Source organism: Dermochelys coriacea, chromosome 5 (genome assembly GCF_009764565.3).
Source record: "Dermochelys coriacea isolate rDerCor1 chromosome 5, rDerCor1.pri.v4, whole genome shotgun sequence".
NCBI classification, from domain to species: domain Eukaryota; kingdom Metazoa; phylum Chordata; order Testudines; family Dermochelyidae; genus Dermochelys; species Dermochelys coriacea.
The window spans coordinates 81,132,583-81,159,580 of NC_050072.1; the positions used below are offsets into that span (position 1 = coordinate 81,132,583).

General features: G+C 39.9%; 1 long non-coding RNA gene across 2 annotated transcripts in view; it reads right to left on the reverse strand.

Annotated features, from left to right (window-relative positions):
• The window catches only part of LOC122460398, a 61,378-nt gene that overhangs the window by 20,870 nt on the left and 13,510 nt on the right, over nucleotides 1-26,998 (reverse strand). Inside the window, exon 2 of one of the 2 annotated variants that reach the window (XR_006281676.1) lies at nucleotides 23,335-23,384. The exons of the other annotated variant lie outside the window; for it this stretch is intronic. This is a non-coding gene — a long non-coding RNA (uncharacterized LOC122460398). The remainder of the gene's footprint in view (nucleotides 1-23,334; nucleotides 23,385-26,998) is intronic. 2 annotated transcript variants of the gene reach the window in all.

The following is a 26,998-nucleotide window of genomic DNA, read 5'->3' on the forward strand; positions in this document are numbered from 1 at the left end:
AGGTGTACCCTCTAGTGTGGGCAGCGGGGGTCCCAGGAAAAGCTACCCATCAAGTCCCTGTTAAGGTTCAGCTCCTGCCAGGAAAAGGCCCAGTGCGAGTTAAACGGTATCCAATTGCGAGGGAAGACAGAGAAGGTTTACAGAACACTATAGATCGGTTCTTAACATATGGAATCTTCTGGGAATGCCAGTCAGCCTGGAACACTCCCATCCTGCCCATACGAAAACCTGATGGCACGTATCGCTTGGTACAGGATCTGAGGGCGGTTAATGAACGGGTTAAAACTCTGCACCCCCTGGTTCCGAATCCATATACCTTACTGGCTTCTGTAGGAGGCCAGTATACCCATTTTTCGGTCCTCGATTTGAAAGATGCTTTCTTCGCTATTCCCGTAGATACCTCGTCCAAGAAATCTTTTCTTTCGAGTGGGAGGACACAAAAAGGGTTAAAAAGCAACTATGCTGGACAATATTGGCCCAGGGATTTAAAAATTCCCCCACCCTTTTTGGCCAGGCTTTGGCCTGGGATCTGGAGGAGTGGAACAATGAGGAGGGGGCTCTTCTTCTTCAATATGTACATGATTTGTTAATTGCTACAGTGGGCCTAACCCCATGCCTCAAAGCCACTGAGTCTCCTGAATTTTATTGGCTTCCAAGGATATCCGGTATCGAGAAGCAAGGCTCAAATTGCCCTCCCAATGGTACAATTCCTGGGGTTCCACATAAGGCAGGGGGAGCATCAGCTTTCCAATGAGAGGAAGGAGGCTGTCTGCCAGATTCCCAGTCCCATTAATCGTAAACGCCTCAGAGCCTTCCTGGGCATGGCGAGGTTCTGTTGGATATGGATCCCGGAATTTGGACTGTGGGCTAGACCCCTGTATGATTGTGTAAAAGGAGCAGATCATGACCCCTTCTTTTGGGCCCCAGAGGCAGACAGAGCATTTAAAATCTTGAAAAGGAAGCTGATGGAAGCTCCGGCTCTGGGCCTCCCGGATCTCACTAAGCTGTTTCAGTTGTATGTACATGAACGAAAGGAGGTGGGCCCTAGGAGTGCTCACACAGTTGTTGGGAGCATGGAAACGTCCCGTGGCCTATTTCTCTAAGCAGCTAGACCAAGTGGCAAAGGGACGGCCAGCATGCCTGCGGGCAGTTGCAGCCACAGCCCTGATGCTGGCTGAAGCTGAGAAACTAACTTTGGGAGGGACAATACAGATATATACCCCTCATATGGTCTGAGCCTTATTGGATGCAAAGGGAGGCCTTTGGCTCACCCAGGCTCAGATGGCTAAGTACCAGGCTAAACTTCTAGAGAACTCTGAAGTCACCTTACAGTCTTGCCCCTCCCTTAACCCCACCACCCTCTTACCGGAGACTGAGGAACAGGAACATAATTGTTTAGAGATCATAGATGCCCAATACTCTAGCCGTCCAGATTTAAAAGATATACCCCTCCTAAATGCAGATCATGAGTGGTATACTGATGGTAGCAGCACTGTGATAAATGGGCAAAGGAGGGCGGGCTATGCTGTCATAACCCTCCATGACACTGTGGAAGCCAAGGGTTTGCCCACTGGGACCTCTGCCCAGCTGGCTGAACTAGTCGCCCTGACCCGTGCGCTTGAACTGCCAAAAGGAAAGCGGGTCAATGTTTTTACCAATTCAAAATATGCTTTTGGAGTGCTACATGCTCATGCTGGCTTATGGAAGCAAAGGGGAATGCTGACAGCTCAAGGCTCCACAGTCAAGAACGGGCCCCAAATCCTCCGGCTCCTAGAAGCCATACAACTCCCTCGGAAGTGACGGTGGTACACTGTAAAGCCCATCAAAGGGAAGATCAAGATGTGGCCAGGGGTAACACCCCGGCAGATAGAGAGGCTCAGCATGCTGCCACCCCGATATCCCCTCAGACTGAGAATGCCCATATGCATGCTCTTATCCCATCCATGAGGGAGCTTCCGACCCCCCTCCCCCAGTACTCTGGAGAGGAGAGACAGCTAACCGACAAACTCGGTCTCCAGGAAAAGGAGGGATGGCTCCATTCCCCGGAAGGGAAGGTCTTTCTACCGAAGGGCCTGATCCAGCCAGTGTTACAGAAATTACATCAAACCACTCATGCTGGCAGGGCAACTCTTATCCAACTGATGGGAAAATACTTTATAACTTCTGGACTCTGACCCCTGGCTACCCAGGTACAGGCGGACTGTTTAGTCTGCCAAAAGAATAACCCCCAACCAGGACATCCAGGGCCACCCGCTGCTCTGGAACCCACTCCGGGCCCCGGACGGGTGTGGCAAATAGATTTTACTGAGTTTCCTCGGACTCAAGGGTACAAATATCTCCTTGTCTTAGTGGATCGATTCAGCGGATGGCCAGAAGCCTTCCCATGCCGCAATTGCACTGCCAGGACGGTGGCCCTTAAGTTCGTTAAGGAGGTCATTCCTCGCTTCGGACTTCCCCAGTGGATGGAATCTGACAACGGGACACATTTCACATCAAAGATCGTCCAAAGCATCTCGAATGCCTTGCAGATCCCCTGGAAACTCCATACGCCCTGGAGACCACAAGCCAGCGGCGTAGTGGAGCATACGAATCAGACCATTAAACGACATCTTTCAAAAGTGTGCCAAGAAGCCTCCCTGCGATGGTCTGATGCCTTACCCCTCGTCCTGCTCCACATCCGTGCTCTCCCAAAGGGTAGATTAGGGCTTAGTCCCTTTGAAATTATGTTTGGGAGGTATGGCCTATGAATGGCACACCGGTTCTGTCAGGTGAGTGGGAGCTGGGTAATGGTTTTTTGTCTCAGTATGTGTGTTCCCTGTCTGCTGTTCTCTTGTCTCTTCACAGGTATACTAAAGACTCCCAGCCTCTTCCCTTAGACTCTCCCGTCCACTCCTTACAGCCCGGCGACTCTGTGCTTGTTCGCACCTGGAAAGACGAGCCTCTCCAGGAAAAGTGGAAAGGACCCTACATCGTCCTACTGATTTCCCATACGGTGGCAAAGGTCGAGGGACACAAGAACTGGATCCATCACTTGCGTCTGAAGGCAGTACCCACCCCTTCATCAGCAGAGCAGTGGACCGTCGACCCCGTTGACTCCTCATCTAGTGACTAGATCTCGGGCTAAAGTTACTGTTTAAGAGACACAAACAGCGGGCACCTTAGCGCCAAAGCGGGCCCACTCAAAAACTGGAAACCCTGGATCGGGAGGACCCCGGTAATAATTAATTGTGTAACCCTGTTATTTTCTATGCTGTTATTTTTAAACTGTGCATATTGGGAACATAATTCCTTTGTTTTACTCGCACACCATGTTGCTACTTTAACAAACCAAACTGATTGCTGGGTGTGTACTCCGACTCCACTTTCCGCCAGAACAGGAGTGCCCCTTGTCATGCTGCCCTTAACCCTAGTAGAATTAACCACCACCAAAGAGCAGGAAAGTAGAAATTGAACGGACTCACCGTTCTGGGATAAGATCTCTTTGCAGCAAGCTACATACCAGGATCAGGAGTATTCAGTTGCAGTACTCACTGAGGGAGTGTTCTGTTTTACCCAAAACCAACCTGATCACTATAGGCATCCTGTGGGAAGGAGCTCCTGTGTTATTACACAGTGGGTCGATGGATATTGGATAAAAACCGAGAGGGGAGGTCAACAGTGTGGATGTAATGGTTCCTCCCCTTTTGGGGAAACTCTTACGAATGATCCTTCCACAAAAGGAGGGTCAGGAAATATAAATTGCCATTCAGTTAATATTTCCACTATAGCAGGCCAATGGTGGGTTTGCAGCGATCCTTATGGTGAGTGCAATTTGAACAGCACTATTAGGAATACCCCCCCTTATACCCCTCGGGAGAATGGGAAGCCCCCCTGGGGGCATATGAATTGTTTGGAAAAGCGGCCTTAAATATCCCAGGAATCCCTCTAAGAAACAGTCCTTACTGGGCCCTACAGGGTCACTATTTTGTATGTGGCCAAAAGGCTTACAAGGTATTGCCAGCCAATTGGACAGGTAGCTGTTATATAGCTTATGGAGTTCCTCATCTTTCAATAACCACCACACTGCCCTAAGGAAAGATTAGGAATACCAGAGATACCTCTGTTGAGCCACGAGAAGAGATCCTGCGGCAACTCAATGCAGCCTTGGAGGGCAATGCTAAGAATCCCCTCGCAACTGAAAAGCTTATAGGGAGCTCCATACTGGGAATTGTGCCACTGATTACCGGGCCAGCCATAGCATGCATAGGCCGCTATATTGTAAGGCTTCAAATGGTGCTTGAAAAAGTAGCCTTAGAATTAGAGGACTCGATTTGTGATCTAGGGTCAGCAGTAGTAACATTAAATAAGGAGGTACAGCAGCTCAGAACGTATTCCCTCCAGAACAGGCTGGCCTTGGACTACCTTTTGGCATCCCAACGGGGTGTTTGTGCCCTTCTCAGGTCCCAATGTTGTGTATATGTAAATAACAGCAGTTATGAGATTTATGATAAGGTGGTACAGACTGAGGCCCATGCCCGAGCCGGAGCACAGGCTGCTTACACTGCCCCCGAGAGTGATTGGTTGCAAACCTTGTTTTCAGGCTGGGGTTTGTCATCTTGGCTTGGTGGTTTATTTAGTCTGTTGAAAAATTTTCTTCCTGTCTTAATCGTACTGATGGTGTTATGTTGTGCAATATCATGTGTCAGAGCCCTTTTAAAAAACATGGTAATGCATTCCCTTCAGGGCTACCACAAAGTGCTTATGCAAAGTCCCCTTATAAAAAGATAAGGGCCCAAGTGAGAAAACTCAGAGACAAGGCTGTTGAGTATTCTCAAAGGAGGGAGTTGTTGGGGACACTGGGCATGGCCACTAAGTAACTCAAGGGGATGGAAGACCACGAGTGTCGATGAAGCCCCCTCGCTCTAGGCCCAGATGGCCCCCCCTTCCCTTTTCTGCCCGGAGACACTCACAGCGGTCACGCTGAGAAGTTTGCAACAGTGTATTGCAGGCGCAAACTGGCTGGAGCAAGATTAGGTCAAGCAGGACAGGAATGTTAGATAATGCTGAACAAACAACTCCATATATGGGGGAATAGATGATAAGAGGAAAAAGGGGAACTGGCTGGTATACCGGATTGGCTATATGGATACTCAGGGCAGCTTGCTATTGGATAAGTATACTAAAGAATGAATGTATAAAATATGTGTAACTGCTTGCACTGGTGTGTGGGATTTGAGATTGTTGTCTCCCTGTACCGCTTGAAGCTTCAAATAAACTTTTCTACTTCTCCACCTCTTTGTGATTATTGGGCGGCGCACACCGGGCAGCGAATTCAGCTGTTGCTTGCCTCGGGCATTTTGTGCCAGCAACAATTTCATCTCTTATAGTAGAAGTTCTAATATTGCTTTGGTAACGTTGGCTAGATATTATTGAAAAATTTTGTTTCAAAACTTTCTGCAAAATTGTGAATGTTTGATTTTTCATTCCAATTCAGGATAAAAGGACATTTTAAAATGTCTCTGTTTCCTACAGAAGAGAAATTCGACGTTTCAACCACCTCTAGTTATACAGTTGACGACAAAGTTCATTAAATTTTCAGAATCCAAATGTGAGCCTGCCCTCTCTTCTGGTGTATGTTCTATGAAGGACCAATCTCTGAAGAAAGCTTGATTGTTACTTCCCAAATATGGGTTCCCATTGCACAGGTTCTTCTAAGATTAGCTGTGTGGAAGCAGCCAACCTCTTTACATCATGCAGATTTGTTGCTGGAGCACATGGCTCATCATAGTCCTGCCTCTTCCTCATGGGCACTGCAGATTGTGAGCTTTATTGAGCACAAGGGAGCCAATGTTTCATTTCAAACTGGAAGACATAAATATGGCTGCTTTAGGTGGGTTGGCATTGCTGCTCAAACTATTATCTATCAGCCCTAATCAGTACCTAGGGAGAAACCAGTGTCATCTGTAGACAACCTATACTTGAAGAAAAATATGTGGACCAGTGAAAAGGCCTTTGATGGCTTGAGTTTTTAGAACTGCTCCTTTTAAAGGTGACCAGCAGTTAGTTAATGAATTAGGAAAGCAGCAAAATAATCCAGATTCAGAGTAAACTCAGGATGCTTGCTGTCCAGACTACAGACGATGGATTGCTATGGAAGCTGAAACTCGCTGTCAAGAAATGGTTGCAGTCCTAACTGTACATGTCCTCATATCAGCAAAAGAGACACACTGCTATTACACAGTCTGCCCAAAAGGTCTTAGGAGACTGCCAACCAAAAGAATAAAATGTATGTGATTGAGAAGAGTGCATTTGTCAAGCAAATATTTCACTGTTGTAGCAGTTCTGCAGAGTAAGTGACAATATATCAAATCAACTTGAAATATGTGAAGTGCTTTCATACATTGAGACAGATATTGTAACTGTATGCATTATGTCTGGGGGACCATACAATATTAAATTTATGAATGGTTTCATTGTAGGCTGTGGACTGTATGCCACTCCAGGGTGCAGGAGGATCGCCCAAGCTCCTCCAGGAACTAAAAGCAGTGGGAGGTGATTGAGGCTAGTCACTAAAATGATACACAACCCCAGAAAGGTGTAAGCCTCCTAGGGTGGCTTACATTTTCTTGTTCAAACTAGGTTTTCCAGAGACCCACAGACAAAAAGCACTTTTGGTATTAAAAAAAAAATAAGTGTAAACTGACACAGGCCCTTTTTTAAAATCAGGAAACTGACATGACCTTTTATCCAAGGGACCCCCAGCTCTTGCAAAAAGATTCGAAGGACTTTGGCTTACTAGGGTCACATAAGACTGATGTGTGACCTCTGATGAGCATTTAGCATGATTATGTTTTCTCTGTAATACATTCGTTCTAAGGGCAAAAGTATTTTGCTTTGTGAAGGCTCATTGGTAACTGATATATGCTGTTGCAGCCCTGGAGAAAGGTTAACCACAGGTGCTGGACATTGGTCAGACCTGCTAGGGAAATCATAGTGAAGTGCAGGGGCACTGCAAGCCTAAACCCTGGTCTGAAGGGAGAGAGAGGTTGGTCTCAGTCTGAGAGAAGTAAAGGCTAGGAAGCCTGAAACTTAAGTGGATGCCTTCGAGGAAAACCAGGAGTCAAGAGTGCAGTTAACCCTGAAACTGCAACACACTGAAGGGAGTTGGTGAGGGCTGGTGGGTTCTGATATTTTCTATAGATATCTTATCTGTTCACCCTCTGGGAACTGGTGTGTGTTTTGTAATTCTCTGCAGAGGAATGGTATTTCTAGGAATTACATGCAGCATCAGAAACATTGATTGGGATGAAGTCACAATAGCCTCACTCCAGAAACACTTCAAACTACAAACTTACACAACTTTCTTCATCCTGGAGGCTAGGGAAGGCTAGCTAAAGTCAACTGACAGATTTCTTTTATTTTTCACACTCCAAAAGTACACTGGTATTAGGACTGCAAGTGAGTGTCTTATATTATTACCACCAGATTAGGTTAGTTTGTCACCTTGATTGATCGGTCCAACAGCCCTCACAGAGAGAGTGCCAATCACAACACATCATTCGTGTTGTTCTAGCCATTCCTTCAGCCACCCTCTGGCCAAGCTGTCAGTGGCACCAGATACCCGATCGGTGTAGCACATTGCAGACCAGAACCACTGAGTTCAAGTGATCTGCCAGCCTCAGCCTCCCAAGTAGTTGGGATTACAAGTGCATGCCACAACACCCGACTCCAGATTAGGCAGTAAAACAAAAAGGAATGGAGAGAATAATCATCCTTTTTAAAAAAAAATTATATTATATATTATTATATTATATATTATATTATATTTTATCTACACACACACACACACACACGCTTCTAATTTGTATTAAAATTAAAACTTAAGCTTTACTAAATACAGTTACTGAAAACATCTGCACCCACCAACATCTTTTTCTACTACTAAAAAAGAAAATGGTATAAGCCCAAAGCATACGCTTAACAAGGAGTTTTGTATGAAAAAATGGCATACTTCAAGTGAGGAGCTTTGAGAGTTGTCTGGTAAAAAATTGCCGTGCTTTTATGTTAAAAGAAAAAGGTGGAATCTTTTCAACAGCTGAATCTGAAAAGCTGTTTACCAGTTGTTGCTGCATCAAATATATTCAAAGTGCATCATATAACCATTAATTGGGTTTGAATCATTCCAGTGTGCATTTGCTGTGACAACAGCATTCGCTTTACAGATCATCCCTGTGTTTATAGAAGAGCTGAAAAATTAACATTTCCTGCTTTTGTCAAACTGAAGCATATTTCAATAGGTCTCAGAAAACATCTAAAGGATTCTTGCATCCTGAGATCATCTGGCTATTATGTTTTCAAGTGTTGTCTCTTCCTGAGCTATAAAACAGACATAGATAAGTGATGGCAGATTCTTTGTAAAACAACAAAAAATTCTGAGAATTTATTACCACACTTTACCGTTTGTGTCAAATATGCACCACATAGACTAGTAATCTCTACAGGCATTTCAAACTTGCACATTATTAACTACAAAGAAAAATGTGCATCTTAGAATAAAGATTCTAGTCTTGTATTTTTAGAATATTGATACCATCCAATTTTAATTTTTTTGAGATTTAATTTTTCTCCTTTCTCAAGGGGTTTTATTTGAGCGAGACCCAGATCAGAAAGAAATAAAGAAAAATATATGGTACGGGCAGGATGAGGCTTAGACAGATGACTTTTTTAACATTGATCATTTTAAGTGAAGTTAAAAAAAAAAACAATTGAGACAAACCAATAAAGTTTGTTTCATCGGTGTTTACAGGCAAAAAATATTGGAGTTGGAGTTGGGCAGGAATTTTTTTAAGACTACTTTTTTCAATAGGATAAATGCAGATTTGTTGAACCCTAAACTTTTTGTGGAAACTTATCACTTTTGACAAAAGTTTTCTTTGGGAAGCTCTCTCAGATCTATAACAGAATTTCTGTGAAAAACAGAAGGAAAAAATCCCATAAAGGTTGCAGGATCTCATCAAGAGGTCACTCTTCAATGGCCCAGTGATCTTCAGCTTTGATAAACTTTCACAGTGGACAGACTGAAAGCAGTCTTTTGCAAGATTTTGAATTGTACAAAGCTCCACCAGGAAACTGGAGATATTCAGGTGTCTTTAATTTATGCTATGGGGAAGCAGACAGAGCATTAAAGGATATTATCATGAACATATTGGTTGTGTCTCTCTCTGAGAAGTAAGCTCTGTAGTGAGTCTATATCGGATACACAAGCCTGACCTGCCAGTACAGCCCTTCAACCTACTGTGTACAAGTAGTACATAACACTTACGTGGTTAGGGCACTCCCCTGAGATATGGGCAACAGATTCAGCTCCTTTCTCTGCCTGATTCTAGATCTCCCATACCTCAGGAAAGAACCCTAGAAACTGGGCTAGAGAGTCAGCCTCTTTCTCTGTATAAATATTCATTGTGCCACAAAGTCAAACGGCTCCAAAAAGAAGGAAGACGGAAGATGGGGGGGAAGAGGAAAGAGTGATTCTATAGCCTGGTGTTTAGACCATTTACCTGGGATGTGAGAGATTTCAGTTTGAATCCCTATTCTCAGTCAAGCACATGATAGACAAGTGCCCTAGCCAGAGGGCTGTTTGCCATTCTGGGGTCTCTTCCCCTCTACCAAGTTTTATTTTTGGCTTTTTTTTATTCCAATGCAAAACAAAAAAACAAATGCTGAAACTTCAAAGTTTCTCACTAAATGGAATTTTTGTTTTCCAGCCAGCTTTACTACGTGTGTGTGTGCGCGCACGTACACACACAGAGTTTCAGGGTCCACGCTCAGCAGTGAAATGAGCTTTATGTTCATCTTTGAGTCCAACACTGATTGAGTATTTATTAGTATTATTATTAGTTGTACTCACAGTAGCAGCTGGCTAAGATTCTCTTGAAATCAGTGTGAATAGTACTATTCATTTACTAAAGGATCAGTGCTTGTCCATAAGATGACTATAAAAAAGCAGTTACAGAGCCAAGAAATTGTTTGTGATACATGGCCAAAAGAAAGTGACAAGAATGTTATAGAACCATTAGGTGATCTTTGTGCATATTCATTTACACTCTTCCAAAAATCCTCCACATTTTCTGCACGCATCAGTGCCTTCCTGACAGACAGTCCTTTTCATATTAGAAAAAGCAATATGCAATGCCAATGTGAAAATAACGACCCAGTATTAGACTGAAGTATTCAAGTATTAGAAGTATCTTTTATTTATAAAAATAACATGCTATATTTTCATAAATAAGGGGGTAATTATTGCCAAGTTGACTGAGCATAGGGCTAAGATTTAAGAGACATTGGTTTTCTTCTGGGTTTTACCACTGACTTGCTGTGGGACCTTGGAAAAGTAGGCTATGCCTCAGGTTACCCATTAGAAAGTGAGATCACAACATTTATCCATTTTTACAAAATGTTTCGAGAGCTACAGACAAGAAGTGCTATATGAGTGCACATTACTTCCACAATAGCTCTAGTTACTATCTAGTTACTCATTAGATATAAATGGGCCTAGTCTTGGACTTCAGTGAGAATACTCATGCGATTGTTACCAATGTGAGTAGAAATTTTAGGATTGAAACCCAACAGAATATGGATTTTTTTAAGTAAAAAAGTAAAAATCCATTCCAGAAGCCAACAATAGTGACCACTTCAAGTCATAGCCATTACATTTGATTTATATCAAATAGGTTAAGGGACCGATTCTGCCAGTCTTATTCATGTTTAGTAGTACCTTACTTCTTGCAGTGTACTACTCAGGGCAAGAAAGGTTGGCAAAACCTGGCCTTAATGATCAACTTAAATATAACTGATTTCAAGTGGTTGCTTTTCAAATTCTTGCACATGAAGAGTCAATGTATGACTAAATTTTTGCACTTCAAAGACTATAGGCCAGAAATCATAGCGTAAATTTGCATAGCCCAATTGACTTTTACTAAGCAATATTATTTACAGTTGCAAAGTACCCATATTTTCAGCTGCGACCTTCAGTTTTACACCCACACAATTTTTAAGCAAGTGTTGTCCCTTCAAAAATGAATGCAGAAGGGATTTTTCACATGCCAAAAGGCACTAGTGTGTGGACAGCTGAGTTGTGTTATGTACACAAAATAATTAAGTGTATTTTTGAGTACCCAGATTTTTGTGCATTCTTGCAGATGAAAAGTCAGAGTGACTGAAAATTTGACCCTGATTAGCTACAAATAGCACAAGTAATTGTTTCTCATAAAGTTACTCTGAGTAAGCACAGTATGAGGTTTTACATAATTTAGCTATGTGAACTGCAAGTCTTCAAGACATGATTTGGTAAGAAACTCATGCAAGATGTTCTGTACCAAAATTACCTAATGATTTGTATTGGACTACACTGCATGAATATTAACCAGCTGGTCCTTTTCCAATATAAACTTTTTAGTTCACTAAACCTAAGAGAAAAAATTAAATTAGTCATTATGATATACATTTTCAACACAGAGGGTGATGAATAAGAAGTCCAATTACTGAGAATTTAAGTTGTAGAGTTGGTCTAATTCCCAAAGAAACAGAAAATTTATCATAGACACTTTAAAAGTTAATGGATTTCTTATTGGTACAGCTCGACTGTGTTATCTTCTATGATGTATAATGAGCTACTCATTCTTCAAGTAAAAGGTGCTCTCTTTCTTTCTATTGAAAGCCACCTGATTCAGCACATTTATTAGAAACACCACAATGACTATACTATGACCTTTAAAATAAACCATTAGACTAAATTTCCCAAAAGAAGTTGCCACTTTTTGCTGTGCACTAAATATAGTAGCTAGTCTTTTATACTTTGCTTCCGAAATACACATTTAATTTAGATTTGGTAAAGCAAGTTATTGTACAGTCAAAAATCCCATGCGATTGGAAATTTATTTACAGATTAACTACTGAACAGCACCAGTACAATGTTTAATATATTTCTTACAGTAAGCCTCAATAGCTTAATAATTCTATTTAATTGCATGAATATATTAAAACTAATCCATGTGTACAGGTTTCAGAGTAGCTGCCTTCTTAGTCTGTATTCGAAAAAAAAAAAAAAAAAAGAGGAGTACTTGTGCCACCTTAGAGACTAACAAATTTATTTGAGCATAAACTATTGCGCTATGCTCAAATAAATTTGTTAGCCTCTAAGGTACCACAAGTACTTCTTTTCTTTTTCCATATGTGTACATTATTTGAAGACCAAAATTTAGCGTAATTCTGTTTACTGTACCTAGAAAAAATTAAGACTTTTTTTGCACACAAAGCATATGCAGTTTAGTTTAGCAACTGATGGTACTACAGAATAGAAATTCAAGTCCAATATATTCTCTGGTCCAGCAAACTGATGTAACGCAATGAAGAAAAGTTAAACCTAAAATGGCCTCCCATTCCTTTGGCAAATAAAGCTTTTATCAAATAACATCACTCGTTTCTTCATGTCAGCTCTGATATTGAATGACAAACTTACTCCTATACCATTATATATTAAGCATGGTACTATATTTTCAATTGCTTTGTGGAATTTTAGGTAGAGTTATTAGAACTGGAAAAATGCAGGATATTGTGAAGGAACATATGTTTTGTGGTACAGGAGCACCAAAAGCAGAGCATAGACGCAACAGACTACTGCTCAGAAAAACTAACCAAAACCTCCCTCTGTTAATGTAAGTAAACCATAAAAATTGCTTGAACAGAGATGGCCCAAAATGATACATCAGCTGCCTCTTGTATCTGATATTTTATTGTATTCGCCACCAAACTCAGTTCATTTCTGCATTTCAGACCTAATTCTTGAGAGACAATTGCTCCCAAATCACACTGGTTGCAAAATGAGTTGCATGTGTTCAATACCAGGTAAGGCCCCTGCTTCATAAAAGCTTCCTACAGTACTCAAAAAGAACCCTTGTGGTGGCTGGGTGCAGCTCAGTCCCATACCAAGTATAGTATAGGTTCTTTAGGACGTGGGGGATTGTGGAGCAGATGGGGCCCGGGACAGATTTAGACATGAACACCATGGTGAAAGTGTTAAAAGTGGTGTTATAATGTAAGTGATCAGTAACTCCCTTGTACCATTAGTATTGCCTGTCTATGTTTTACTTGTGGAGTAATATAAACAAGCAGTATTTTCTCAAGTACTATACTGAACAAGTAGATTAATTCTCACTATGGTTATATTTTGTGCCTACTGCACAAAGGCAACTAGTTAAGCTGGCCAAGACTAAAAAGGCTAATAGCAATTAATATATTTACATCATTTCTCATTGTCCTCCTATAACTTTTTACCTTAAATATTCTTTTGTAACTACTTATTGGTTTATAGAAAATGGAAGCTAAGATTTGTTCTATACTGTATCTGTTGAGAACAAAAGGAATAATTGTGAAACTATGAAATGGGGACCTCCTCTCGGGTGAAATCTTCTTCCCACTGAAGTCAGCTCACCTTCTGTGAAATTAAACTTGATTCATAACAGGAGCAGGTCAAGCATTTCTGCTGTTCCAGTGTTACTAACCACAGAAAAGGTAGTAGCTACTATTAGTGCCACAGCTACATAACAAAGGCACTAAACTTAATCACCAAATTACATTAATTTTCTGTGAATGTAGAAAAAAATTATAAATATTTGTTCAAATTCAAGAGCCAAAAAACACTAATTTCAGTAATTTTTAAGAACTTGTTAAGTTCAGCCTAGTCTTTTAAGGTCCCACTGCACAGCCAGTTAGTAAATCCAAAATAGTCATAATTTACTCACTTGCCCCTGAGATGAGCCATTTGAGGAGCACAGAAGGATAAGCTGTCTTTAGTATGACCATCTTTTTAAATTCTCAGAACTAAGGATCCTATTAGTAAAAAAGGGATGAGATGTTATTGAATAATGTGCTTGATTCATATTCACAAAAGGGAATGGGGAGGATAAAAAGGGGCAGAAAGAGCGGCCCCATGCAGTTCCTTTTGTAGGAACACATTGGTATCAGTGACACTACTAGACACAACGTGGTTACAAGCAGCACAAACCTTTTATGCATGATAACTTCATTGTTACAGAAAGCCTAACCTGTTACTATGACAGCATGCTTTGACTATGACTTTCATAGAGGATAAATCATTTCAATTTAGTCTGTCCAGTTGCTCTGTTATTAAAGCTGACAAGGAAGCAACAGCGAGCATCACTAGAGAAATCACAGCAATATACATCTGTCACATCATAATATGGCAGGATCAGAGATCATCCAGGGGTGTCATAATTGTAATTTCAGAAACCCAAATACTGTTTATGCAATAACATCCACCTGTATCTCTTTAGCTTGTATTTCCAATTTGCTGCCTGTTTGCATCTATTCAGAAATGAAGTATTGCATGTCATTAAATACAGTGTAAATAAGTTAGGCCTGACTGTGAAATATCAGCATGAAATGAGAAACTACAAGGTAAACTCCAGTGGTTGGCATGGCAAGTCCTTCTATTTTACAGCTTGACTGTGGTCTATGAAGCACAGCCGGAATACTGTAATGAGTGTTATGGAGCTTTATGGAGATTTAGAGAACAGGCTGTCCCAGCAACAAATGGAAACATAGCCATGGAAAAGAAAGGCCTTTATTATTTTAGTTTTATGAAGAATTACACGATCATTTGAAAGATAGCAGTGAATGCTTAATTCACCTCTCTAGTGATGTTCACACTTCTAATTTCTGGGTTCATCTTAAAAATGCCAACAAGGGGATCTTATGACCTCTAGGATGGCTGAATAGAAGGAAAGAGATGCAGGAAAGGAGGGGAAATGTCACTGAATGTTGTTTTGTGACTGGTGTTACAGGGAAAAAGCAGTCCTTCTGCATCTACATATACAAGTCCAAATGGCTCCTTTGCTTTCATCTACAAGCCATCTTATTCATGCCAATAATGTTCCTAAGATTTTAAAATAAATTTTACACACAGTATAACCATGAAACTGTTCTTTCTGTCATTGACATACACTAGTTTTCCCCACTTGCTCCACTGTCTTAATAAATGGTGACAATCCTGATCCTAAGCATATGCCACTATTACTGATAGAAGGATAAGAGTGGTGACAAACTTATAACAAAACCATTTCTAGGGAGTGAACGCAATCAATAATAAACCCATTCTAGTGGTGAAGGAATTCAAAGCTACTGGACATCATCTAAAAGTTAGGAAACCAGAAGTAAGTTGGGCTGGAGACAATGGAGGCCAAGTTTGTACATTGGCTTCAGGAAATGTTGAAAGAGACCATGGAATATGGTAGAGGGAGGGAGGTGTTATCAAGATCAGCCAAAGAACCAAGGCATATTGGGAGAGAGAGATTTTTCCATCCCTAAAACATTGAGGGCTTAATTGACAGCAGAGGGTATTATGCAGGCCCTCCACACTAGGTAAGTTTTACCAATAGACTACATACTACTAGTACTCCCATTCTGCACGACTGTACTTTATCTTATCACATTGTACACAAGCTACAGTCCATATTGCACACAAGTGACCAGAAAAAATGAAAAAACTTGCGCTTGCTAGCTTTTGATGCTTTATTATAGCTTCCCAGAATGTTACCCGACAGAGTATATCTGACATCCTTTATTCATCAGTTAGGTATTTCTACTGCTTTTATCACTATAGCATTTAAACCACCACCAAGATGCTAGACAAATCCCCTTTGACTCTACAGCTCCAGGCCATTATGGTTCATTCTGTATTTCTCAAGTTTTTACTACATTGTGGAATCTTTTCATGATATACTGTACATCAAGGATGTATAATGGGGTGTTGGAGTGTCTCCTCCTGGAAGTGCCATGTAGATCATTATAAATCTTTGGATTCAGAGTCTACTTCTTATAAATTTGGGCAAAGGGGATAAAATTATGTCCCTCATTCTTGGTACGTCGCAGGTAACTACACATTGATGCCCATGATATGACTGCTTTGACAAATTGACATTAAAGTAGAGATTGTGTCTCAGCTGTCCAATTCCTGGATATACTCCTTTGTAGATTTAGAAAAGTACTGTAGTGTAATATTCTTTGTCCTTGCATCCTTTCATACAAGGGTCTCAAAGCCTGACACCAACTAGTCCTTAAATCAACCTCATAACACTCCTAGAGGTTAAGTATCATAGCTAGTCTACACCAGGTAGACAAACACTGAACGGTGGTTACATGCTGTGACAACAATCAAATCGCTTAAGTTGAAAAAAGTGGAGATTAAAACCAAGTTTTCTTAACTCTCTCACTACAACTCTGATCACTACAGCACATGCCTTCCAAAACTAGTACTCTTTTATTCTGACTTGGAATAGGTCGATAATGTACATGATTTGGATTTGGCAGTTTTATTTCTACCTATCCTATGACAGTTCCAATGGGGATTTTTTTAAAGATACTTTAACAGTCGTATGCTCATATATTGATGTTGAACAGTTTCCAATGGCATATATGTATTTAAAAACAACAAAAAATACCCTATCCCTGTGCATAATTAGGGTAAAATTACTTTTCTAGCATAAGCACAATCAATCAGCACTAGGTATATTAAAAAAACTAAACAGCAGACATATGAAGTTACAACAATTACACTGACAAATTCCAACAGTATGAAGTAGTATTTACAGTACTCTCCTAAGCAGAGTTCAACTCTTGTAACACAATTCTGAGGTTAGGGAAACTGACATGACACCTTCTCAAGGAAAGGAGACTGTAAGGTTAATAGATTCCAAATGTTTGAAATGCAAGATGTTTTCACTGTGACACTATCCCGCTTTCCACTGTTATTTTTAGCCCGTCCTAAAACATGACACGATGCACAAAGGCAAGTACTGTATTTTTATAGCCAAAACTTGTCTGTGTAGATAAACATGTGATGAATTAACATCAGTAAAGAGGTAAAATATCCTTGTTTAATTCATTTTAAAAAGGAAGAACTGTAATGATTTTTTAAAAATTAAGAAAAATGACAAAGTGGAGTCTGTTGTTCAAAAACCAGAAGTAAAGAAGTCTTGACTAAGTCCACTAATTTCATGTGAGACAGACTGCCATTTAAAATTAAATTGCTTTCCCTGTAAATGTTCAAAGTTAGGGAACTCAAAAAGCCCAGTTAAAAAATAAAATAAAATATATGAATCAAAGCAATACAAAAACTTTTATCATGTAACATCTCTTTTCTAAGTGCATTGTGTGCATATTTTCAATTTTATCTGCACACATATTTTAGAGTCTTTAAATGCAAGAATTCTTTTTAAAATATGCCAAATGAATATTCCCCCTTGTCGCTTGTTTACCAAGGATGTGCTATTTCATGATCATAACCAAAATTTCCTTAAAATATTATTTTCCATAAAAATGGATTGTTATAGCAGCATACATATTTTATACTGCCTCTCTGCTCAGAAAGCTACTGGTAGGATTACTATTCTTTCCTGTGACCAAATATACACATTCAGCTACTAGAGACAAGCCATCTTTCCATGTCCTCTTAAAAAAAAAAAATCTAGTGGTTAACAAAACTTTAGGAGCATACGCAGGTTTAAATGGCAGCATTCTGTATGTGGTTTACATGCACAATGCCATTAGATTTCTACAGTTGAGTGCACATTTACTACAATTGCCCTTCTGCTCTCTGATCTCCACGACAACCCCCCATTTCAGTTACTTATTATTTTGCCAAACCTTAACTGCTAGGGCTGAAGTTTTCCATGCTAAGAAACAACATGTGATCATATAACAGTTAAGACTACTACCATAATCCACAAGGGAGCTGGAGTTAAAGATTTCATACAACCTTAATTCTGTCACTTCCTAACATTTGAGTTTTTGGCTTTGCATTTGTAATTCTTTTAGTGCATCTTATTTTGTATGGAATATTATTCTGTATGTAAACTACACTACAATGGTCATTACTGATACTGTCCACTTTTATAGCAACTTCCATCTAAGAGCTCAAAGTGCCATGCAGACACTAATGAATTAAATCTCATGACATACTGAGGTAGGTTCATATTATTTTTCCTTTTTACAGAAGGGTAAACTGGTTAAATCTATACCAGACCAAGTAATAGAATCCAAGTTCCCAGACTACAAGACCATGCTTTCTTCTCTGTGATGTTTACATATAAACATGCTCAGATACAGCTACAACACTGAAAAAGAACTTTCAGATAGTAATTTCCTTTAATTTAAAATACTCCCCCCCCCACGTCATCAAAAAAGCAATGGTAAGAGACCTTCAGAATGCACGTGTTGGAGTAGTTGAAGGTTTTATTCATTCCTTATTCTAAGAAAGAAGCTAAAACATTTGTGCACTAGAAACTCCCATTGACTTCAGTAGAGTTGTTTTGTGAAGAAAGGATATGGGACCAGGCCCTTAATTTGGAGAGGGCTAATCATTAATATATTCTGTATACCTCATTCCCATATGGGACTTTAAAAGCATGGCCTACAAATATAAGTGTATATACAACTTTCTGAGAGCAGCTTACTCCAATACACAATTCTTACACAGAATTTCCACACACAAAACCCCAGATGTATGTTTAGACAAAGCACAAATGAATTTTGTTCACAATTTAGGTTCATAAAGTGTGCAAAAGTGACTGAAAATGTGCATGTGTAACTGATTTGCACAAAAAAAAAGTGTACGCACAAATGGAGGTCAAGAAGGGACCCTTTTCAGAGTTCAACCCAGGAGAGAGAGGCAACTGAAGCTGATAGCCATTATGATGAATAGAGCATGTGGTGTCCAAAGTGTGGTTTTATTAAATATTTTAACTGCTTAGCAATTTGTTTTTACAAGTTTAAATCTTCTATGGAGCACTGCAAACATGCAATGCCTAGATGTTTTTCTTGGACTTATGGAAGAGATGATGAGCATCATTAACTGGGTTTCTTTTTCACATGTGCATTTGTTTTTAACATGTGTTTTCTATATATTTTATTTTGTTTAATATCTCCTTGAATCTGACAAATGATTGAATTAAAGGTCTGAACTGTTTCAAAATGATGGAGGTTCAAAGGAATCCAGAACTAATCGAAACTGACTTCAGACATTTGTAAGCGAAGGAAAGAAATTTTTGTTTTGCAGTTTCTTTTGCAAAACTGCAACTCAAAGAAACAAATCTAAGTTAATGATGGAAACAGATGGAATGTACACTATATACTTACTTTATGTAATACACTGAGCAGAGTTAACCTCTAACATAAAAATATCAATGAAAGTATATAACAGATATAAATGTGCAATAGTCCCAGGTTTATTCAGCTTAACAATAATTAGAACAATGTCTCGGTCATCTCCATTTTCCACCCAGAAAGGAAAAAAATAAAGTTTAAGTCTTAAGTGTGCTATATGATGCTATGTCAGCTGCACAAGAGCCACTAATCTAATGTAATAAATCAATGTATTGCTATGCTGGGTAATGCAAAGGGAACGTGCTCCCAATGGAGGATATCCAACTCCTGCCTCCTTTTGGATATCTTCAGAGCCAACTGCTCATAGACCACCAAGCTATTTTATGCTTGCCTTTGGGTTGAAGATTATAGGTTTACCCAGGCCTTTAATATGATTTGTCTATGTTAGGTTGAGGATAGACACTGAAATCCACCAGTAAATCAAAGCACTGAAAAGATTGCCAGTTTAAAAAATGAATAAAATAAAAGCACTTAATTGTTCTCACTGTTTCTAGTTTAAATGTTCCAGCCTGCAGATGGAAGAAATGAAGTACAATAGTAGTCTGCATATTGAATTACCTATTTTAATATTAGCATTTAGCATTATTCAGAAACACACCACACACACATTTTTGTCCATTTTCATATAATTGGTAGATATTTTACTTTGGAAAGGGTTAAGTTCCCCCCACCACCTATATGAGTAAACTCATTTTCCTTTTGTATATAAATAGAAACTACTCAACTATAAATGAGAATAAGACTGCCCAAAAAAAAATAATAGACTACTGCGGTAGGGGAAAGGGAAAAGAAGCTTTTCTTAATCCGTATTGCACAGAATGAGCAAAGATATTTAAAAGCCTGCCTCACTTTTTATGCCCAGAAATACTGGGAACAGAGTTTTGAGTGCAGTTTTGTATCTAAAATTATTTATTGACACACTATCACTACAACAACAGAGTTTCCTGGTTGTGGATGAACAGAGGCACTCAGACATCTCAGTGCTGTTAATAGTACCTGAAATTATGCTTGCAATTTGCAGGTGCAAATAAAGGGAGGAGCTGATCTCAAAATCAGGCATCATATTATTTGCATTAAGATAAAGGGCCTGTTATACTAAGCATTGTACATACACATCTTGAGACACATTCTCCACATTCTCTTGTATTCTCTATATACAAGCCATTTTACAGAAGAAGTCACACAGGCAGTCTGACAGAGCCAGGGACTGAACCCAGATTTCTCAAGTCCCAGCTCCAAGGCCTTAACCATAAAGCTATTTTTCCATCCATACCAATAGGATGAATAGAAATTTTGTGGAAGTTTGTTGTCAATGAAATACCTTTGTTTATTATTTTTTTCCAACCTAAATAATTTCAGCCAGCTCTAAACTCAAGAACAGTTTCCCACTCCATCTTGTAGATTTATATAATCTTGGACAAAATTCATCTGGATTGAAAGCCAATTTAGTCAACTCAAAAGATTAAATTTTCACAACTTCTTGTTGGCTTTCTTTATAAATAGGCTAAATGTTTAACAAATTTAAAATTTAAACAGAACGTTCCGTTCATTTTTGAAATGCAGTCTGTGGGTCATTGTTTTCAATAAACTGATTTCTAATCCCAATTGTCCACCATGAAGTTAAGTTTTATAACATTGGCACTGCCTATGATAAGGTTGTGTAATGTGAGCTAAGAATAGGTATGAAATGATCCTTAAAATTAAGCAAAGTCATGTGATAATTATACATAGCCTTCAAACCATGCTTTATGATTTTGAACTTCAAGATATTTTTTTGGTTTAAGATGACTGATCATTCCCATATTATAAACTCTCTCTCAGGTTTGAGGAATACTCATGATGGGTCAAGGATATCTGTATTTTGATTTTGCTTTAAAATAAAATTCTGATTTTCCCCCCACTCTCGATGTATTTTAAGATTAAAATGAAGTTAATAGCGTATGGAAATTAAGATTGGATTATATTGTTGTTCGCACAAGAATTCTTTTGATGCCTAAATTCTCTCATTTTGGGTGTTGGCTTTGTATGTCAATATCTTCAATGAAGTTTAGAACAGATCAATTTGGCCCTGTATATTCATGGCTCTGGTACCTTTTGTAGTCATATATTAAAGGCTAAAGCCATCTTTGCCTTTTGGTGAGCATAACTGCAATGGGTAGAAGGCAATGTATATTCAGTCAAACACATAGGGTTTCAATAAGATAATGGTTTACTGCAATCAGAATCCCAAGTATGATCATTACATCAATCAGCCTTAACCACCTGGAAAACCACTAGACTGTTCTTAGATCCAATTTGCTTTAGTCTGTATGACATGAAAAAGCTATTTTGTTTTGATATTTATAACTCATTTTCATGAACTATTCCACTCCAACTCATTTTCATTCTCAGTTTTTCCTCCAGGAATGAAGTATGGGAAGAACTGTGTGGTTCAGTTATATTTCCAAGTCTATTTGGTGGAATACTTGGATACAAAAAGGGCCTTTCCCACTGGGGTTTTAGATCATCTGAATGTCATAACTGTGGTAGATCATTTTTTTAAACCTTAAATGAGATGAGTATAATTTAAGTAGACAAAAAGCAAACCACTAATTGTCAAAAGACAATAAAATTCTGTTTTGGTAGGTTTCCCAACACACACACACACACACACACACACACACACACTTTCTGTTTTTAAAGTATCATTCACATTCTGGTTGTCATGCATAAACGAACACATCAAGTTAGAGACAAAATACTGGCATTCCACAAAAAGGTTTACAATTACAAATATTAAGCCAGAACAGCTGTGTTGACTTGGAATCCCTTTTTAGCCAGAGAAACTGACAGAATCTTACAATGGGACATTTGCATCTTTAACATCTTAAAGAGAATATTTCTCTAATTTCACACACTTTTTTTGTTGCTGTTGATGACAGTTTTATTGATTTTAAAAAGAAACAGACAAAGGAACAAAACGCATTCACATATCCATACTTCATCTTAGTACCTTCATTTCTGCTATTTTCCCACTGAAATTTCTGACATAGCCATGTGAAGTGGAATGTTACTTTGGGTCTGGGTAACACTTGCTTTTTCTTATCTGAAAGGGAAAGTGGATAATTATAAAAGGGAGGAATTCATGCTGGGAAATTTATGTTTTGGTTTAGACCAAGGAAGTTTTCATTTATTTATTGTTAAGCAGTCCCTAAAATGAAACTATTGGGGATTGGGCACTTCTCTTTCCTTGCTATCTACTGATGGATAAAAGAGGAATGAACTATTCTGAGATGCACAGCATACATACACACCATGGAAAATTGGACACACAGAAGCGTCATGACCTTCCCCACTCAATCTATGCATATGAGGGAGGAAAAAGGGATACAAAAGGGATAGCAGGAGCAAAGCAGCAGCAGGAGGGTTTCTCCTCCACTCGATGCTTCTCCTCAACTGCAAGGCTATATATGATGGGGGTGCGCAGAGGGAAAGGGAGATAAGTGGTCTAACAAGGGGTGGGGTAAAATCGAAACAGAACAGGCCAAGCACTATTGCATCAGTCACCACCCTGATCACCTTTTATATACGTTGCACCTAGAGCTGGCAACAAACAAACAAAAAAAATGGTGACAGCTTTTATGAAAAGTTTGTCTCCCACTGAAGAAATCTGAAAATAGTCATATTTTGCAATGCATTCTAGTTCCAACCTGCTCTTCCCTCTTCACCACATCTATTTGTCTTTTTAGATTTCAAGTTCTTCGGTGCAGGGACTGTTTTCCTTACATGTGTCTTAACACCTGGCAGATATGGAGTGCTACTACCCTACTAAATAATTAGAGCAGGTAAAGAAAACAGGATTTTTCTTTATATTATATTGAAATTCACAAATAAACTAAAAGCAATAGGAGCATGCTGATGTGTTTTCACAAGTAAATAAGCCTAATCCAGTATCTAACAAGGAGTTTCTCAATACATGCTTTGAAATGGAAATGTATGTGATTATTGTGTGATTATTCAAAATTCAAGTTTTAATTGGACACAAGTCACATGATCTTTCTATTCTGACTGGAAAAGTAATTTAAAATCAGGTTTTCAGTGAGAGCAGTCCAGATTAAAATTTTGAAATTTGCTTACCATGACTTCAAATGAATTTCCTATCTGCAAATTCCTTTCCAAAAATATTCCTGATGAAAGCATACAAAAGGAGAATAAGCACATAAAGTCAACTGATTAAAAACTCTGAACACATCTTTGTGAAAAATTGTTGGCAGTGTTCACCCAGCTCTACATGATTTTGATTATAACACTTCTGCCACCCTGGTGTCAACAAGATGAAATGCAATGTTCAAATTTCAAATAGCACTCAGGTCAATGAAGAAGAAGATGAAGATGTGTTTAGCAGATAAAACAAAGAACAAATGGGAGGCCAGATTAGATTACTGCCTGTCAGCAGTGCTAGGCAGTGATTGTCTGCCAGCTGTGGTCACACTAACTACAAACAGCTTACAGTACCAAACCATTACATATATGCCTTGCCAAGACTGCTTGTCAGCTGTACAACTGGCCATTTCCTGCCAACATAGTTCACAGTCTCTCCTCATTTAACAGTTGCCTTGTATTTGCTGACACAGAAAAATGTCCCTCTTTTAACCTTTACACTACGAACTCAAGTAGGTTCCCTACATTAAAAGTGGGAAGGCACTGAAGTATACTTTGGACTTGTCACAAAGTAATGACCTCACTTTGGGGGAGGCCATTCACAATGTCACACATGTGGTGTTGGGTAGTTATACGTTGCAAGCCACTTTTTCAGTCTAATTGGCTGAAATAGCACCATGTGACCATATCTGGCGCACCTTATTGGTGAAATTAGGCTGCTCTTTACAGAAGCATGACTAATAGATTAACATGTGCTCAGAGACATTTTGTTTCCAGAAAACAAAATGGTCAATGGTATAGTGCAAATAATTTTCATGCCACATTATATAGGATGCATATCCTAATTATAGTGCAGCCAGTAGTGATGGATAAACCTGAAATAGTTGTTTTAGATCAGCCTCACTGTTTGGATGCCTATCCTGTGTTTATGCAGCTATCTTAACATTTCACTAATTCTCCTGTCCTCCCATTCCTGTCCTAAGCCCTGCCAACCAGACCCTTCCTTCTATCTTAATGCCCACTTGACTCCTGCTTCCTACATTCTGCTAGTTACCATGATCACAAAAGAGATGCCCCCAGCACACTACTCCTCCACCACATGATCTTCAATAGGCCCCAGATCCCTTGCAGCAGATTCTGCTAGATATGCCTCTCTGAAAAATCTCCAGAACAGGGTCAATAAAACCAGAACCATTATTCTAATTGCTGTCAACTCTGAAGGTTCAGATAGAATGAGAGCTACATCCAAGACACCACTGCATTCAGCTCTGCTTTTGCAGAGCCAAAAATTAAAGCACCTTTTGCAAAACTAGAACCATATCTTTTCCCCCATTTCTGTCCTTAAACCCAACACCTTTTGGACTGTTTTGTGGTGGAAATCCAAGAATAAAGGGATTATAAAGGACATGGAAATGAAGAAAGAAGTCCAATGAAGGCTGTGTTTAAGGCTATAGCCTGAGAGTCTGGACATGTAAGTTCAATTCCTGCTATTCCAAGATATCTTGTGTGATCTTGGACACTGTGGTGGGGTGGTGAGACACTGGCATGGCGCCTCCTGCAGGTTGTCCAGGGAATTAGCTCTTTCCAGCTTCAGAGCGCCCTCCGCTAGTCGATGTTTTGCCCACCGCTGGCCCCCGTGTCCCTCCGAGACCCCGGTGCCCTTCATGGTTAGGGTTCTGCCCCCTGGCATTACTCCCTCAGTCTGGATCTCACCTCCTAGGGGAACCCCCCAACCCCTATCTCTCCCTTGCCTCAGTGGCTACTGCTAGTCTCCATCTAGCCCCTGCTCCCTGGGGCAGACTGCAGTCTATAAACCACTCATCATTGGCAAAGGGGGGTTTGGATCTGCTGCCTCTGCCAATCTCTGGGCTGCCCCTCTGAGCCCCAGTACCCTTTGTGGGCCCTTAACTCGGCCTGCAGCCTGGGGTTTTGCTAGGCTGGAGCTCCCAGCTCCCTCCTTCTCCAGCACTGCTCTGCTCCACTGTAGGTACCCTCCTCAGCTTCCCAGGCAGCCAGGTTCTTCCCTCTCTAGAGCCAGAGAGAGACAGTGTCAACTTCTGGCCCATTGCCCTCTTGTAAGGGCCAGCTGGGCCCTGATTAAGTGGACCACAGCTGTGGCTGCTTCCCTAACCAGCCTAGCTTCCCTTGCTGCAGCCCTCTCTGGGGATGCTTTATCCTATTCTGGCAGGAGCGGGGTGACCACCCTGCTACAGACACATTGCTTATCTCTGTCGTCGGTTACCCATCTGTAAAATGGAGAAAACAATATTCCCCTACCTCACAGGGTTGTTGTGAGAATAAATATATTAACAAGTATGGGGTACTCACATATTACAGTGATGAAGGCTAAATAAATACCTAAGACAGATAGGAAGAAGGGATTTTGAGTTAGGAAGATGGGGAGAGGGGAAATCCAGATCCGAACTGATGTGAACACTGAAAAAGGATGCAGGTTTGGCAAGGAAGGAAAGTAAAGATTCAGCAGATTGAGCTAAATGGAAGGAATAAAAGGTGACAGACTGTGGTTCCTGAAAACTACCTGACTGGTAGGAATGGTCCAATTGTTTCTGGAACCACACCACTACCTGAGCTAAGGGGAAGGAATGAAAGGTGACAAGAGATTATAGTGATTTTTTTTAAACTAAACAAAGCTCCAACATCCTATGGCATCACATCTGCTTCACCTAAGCAGGATTTTCCATTAGTGTTTGTTTCATTTGGATAAATCTCTATATGAGGACCAGTTATTTATTCCGGTCTCAGAGTGTCAATCTTAGCATGCCATTGCCCCATGTGAAACAATAAATGTATATTAAAAAAAAGCTGCCCTCAGATTTCCAAAGCCCATACAAATCACATGGTTAACCCAATCACGTCAACCTTACTGCACTCATGGAAAATGTGCCTCTTTTTCTGCTGTGCTAACACAAAAGACAGCAAAACCACACAACAAAATCTCAAATACAAATTTGAGAATTTATGAAAATAGCAAAAAAGCTTTGACTGGACAACAGGCATGTTATTTTCTTCTTCTCATTCCAAAGCACCTTGACACAGACAGGGAGCTGAACATCATCACCATTCATTCCTGTCCATGACTTGTTCCTCCTTTATCCCAGCCTGGTCATGTCCATGAATACAATGTCCCACCATCTAGTAGTGATCAGACTCTAGGTCAGACTGACCTTGGCTGAGGACACCAAAGACAATTATGCAAACTATCATCCATTTGTATTCTACAGAGTCCCCACCACTATAACCTTTTCAATTGCTGCCAATTCCACTCTAGTCTACTTGCCTTTCAAAGCTAACAAGCTTAGATTTCTCAGATTTGAAATCAGTTTTCTCCTTCTCCTAGACTGGCTTGCCTAAAGAGGCAAAGCAAGCCCTGTCTGCTCCCATTTGAAAATCAGTCTTTCCTCTTCTAGAGAGTTGTTTCATGGCACCACATTCCATAATATTAGTTGCAACCCTTTATGGTTTCCACAAGATGGACTACCTGCATCCACCATGCAGGGAACATGCCTCTGTATTGTTGTATCCCAGAGAGACCAACTGCTATTTTCAGTATTAAAATAGCTTGCCATGATCTGAAGACTCAAAATATTTTTGATCCATCAAAAGAAATGTTATATTTTCA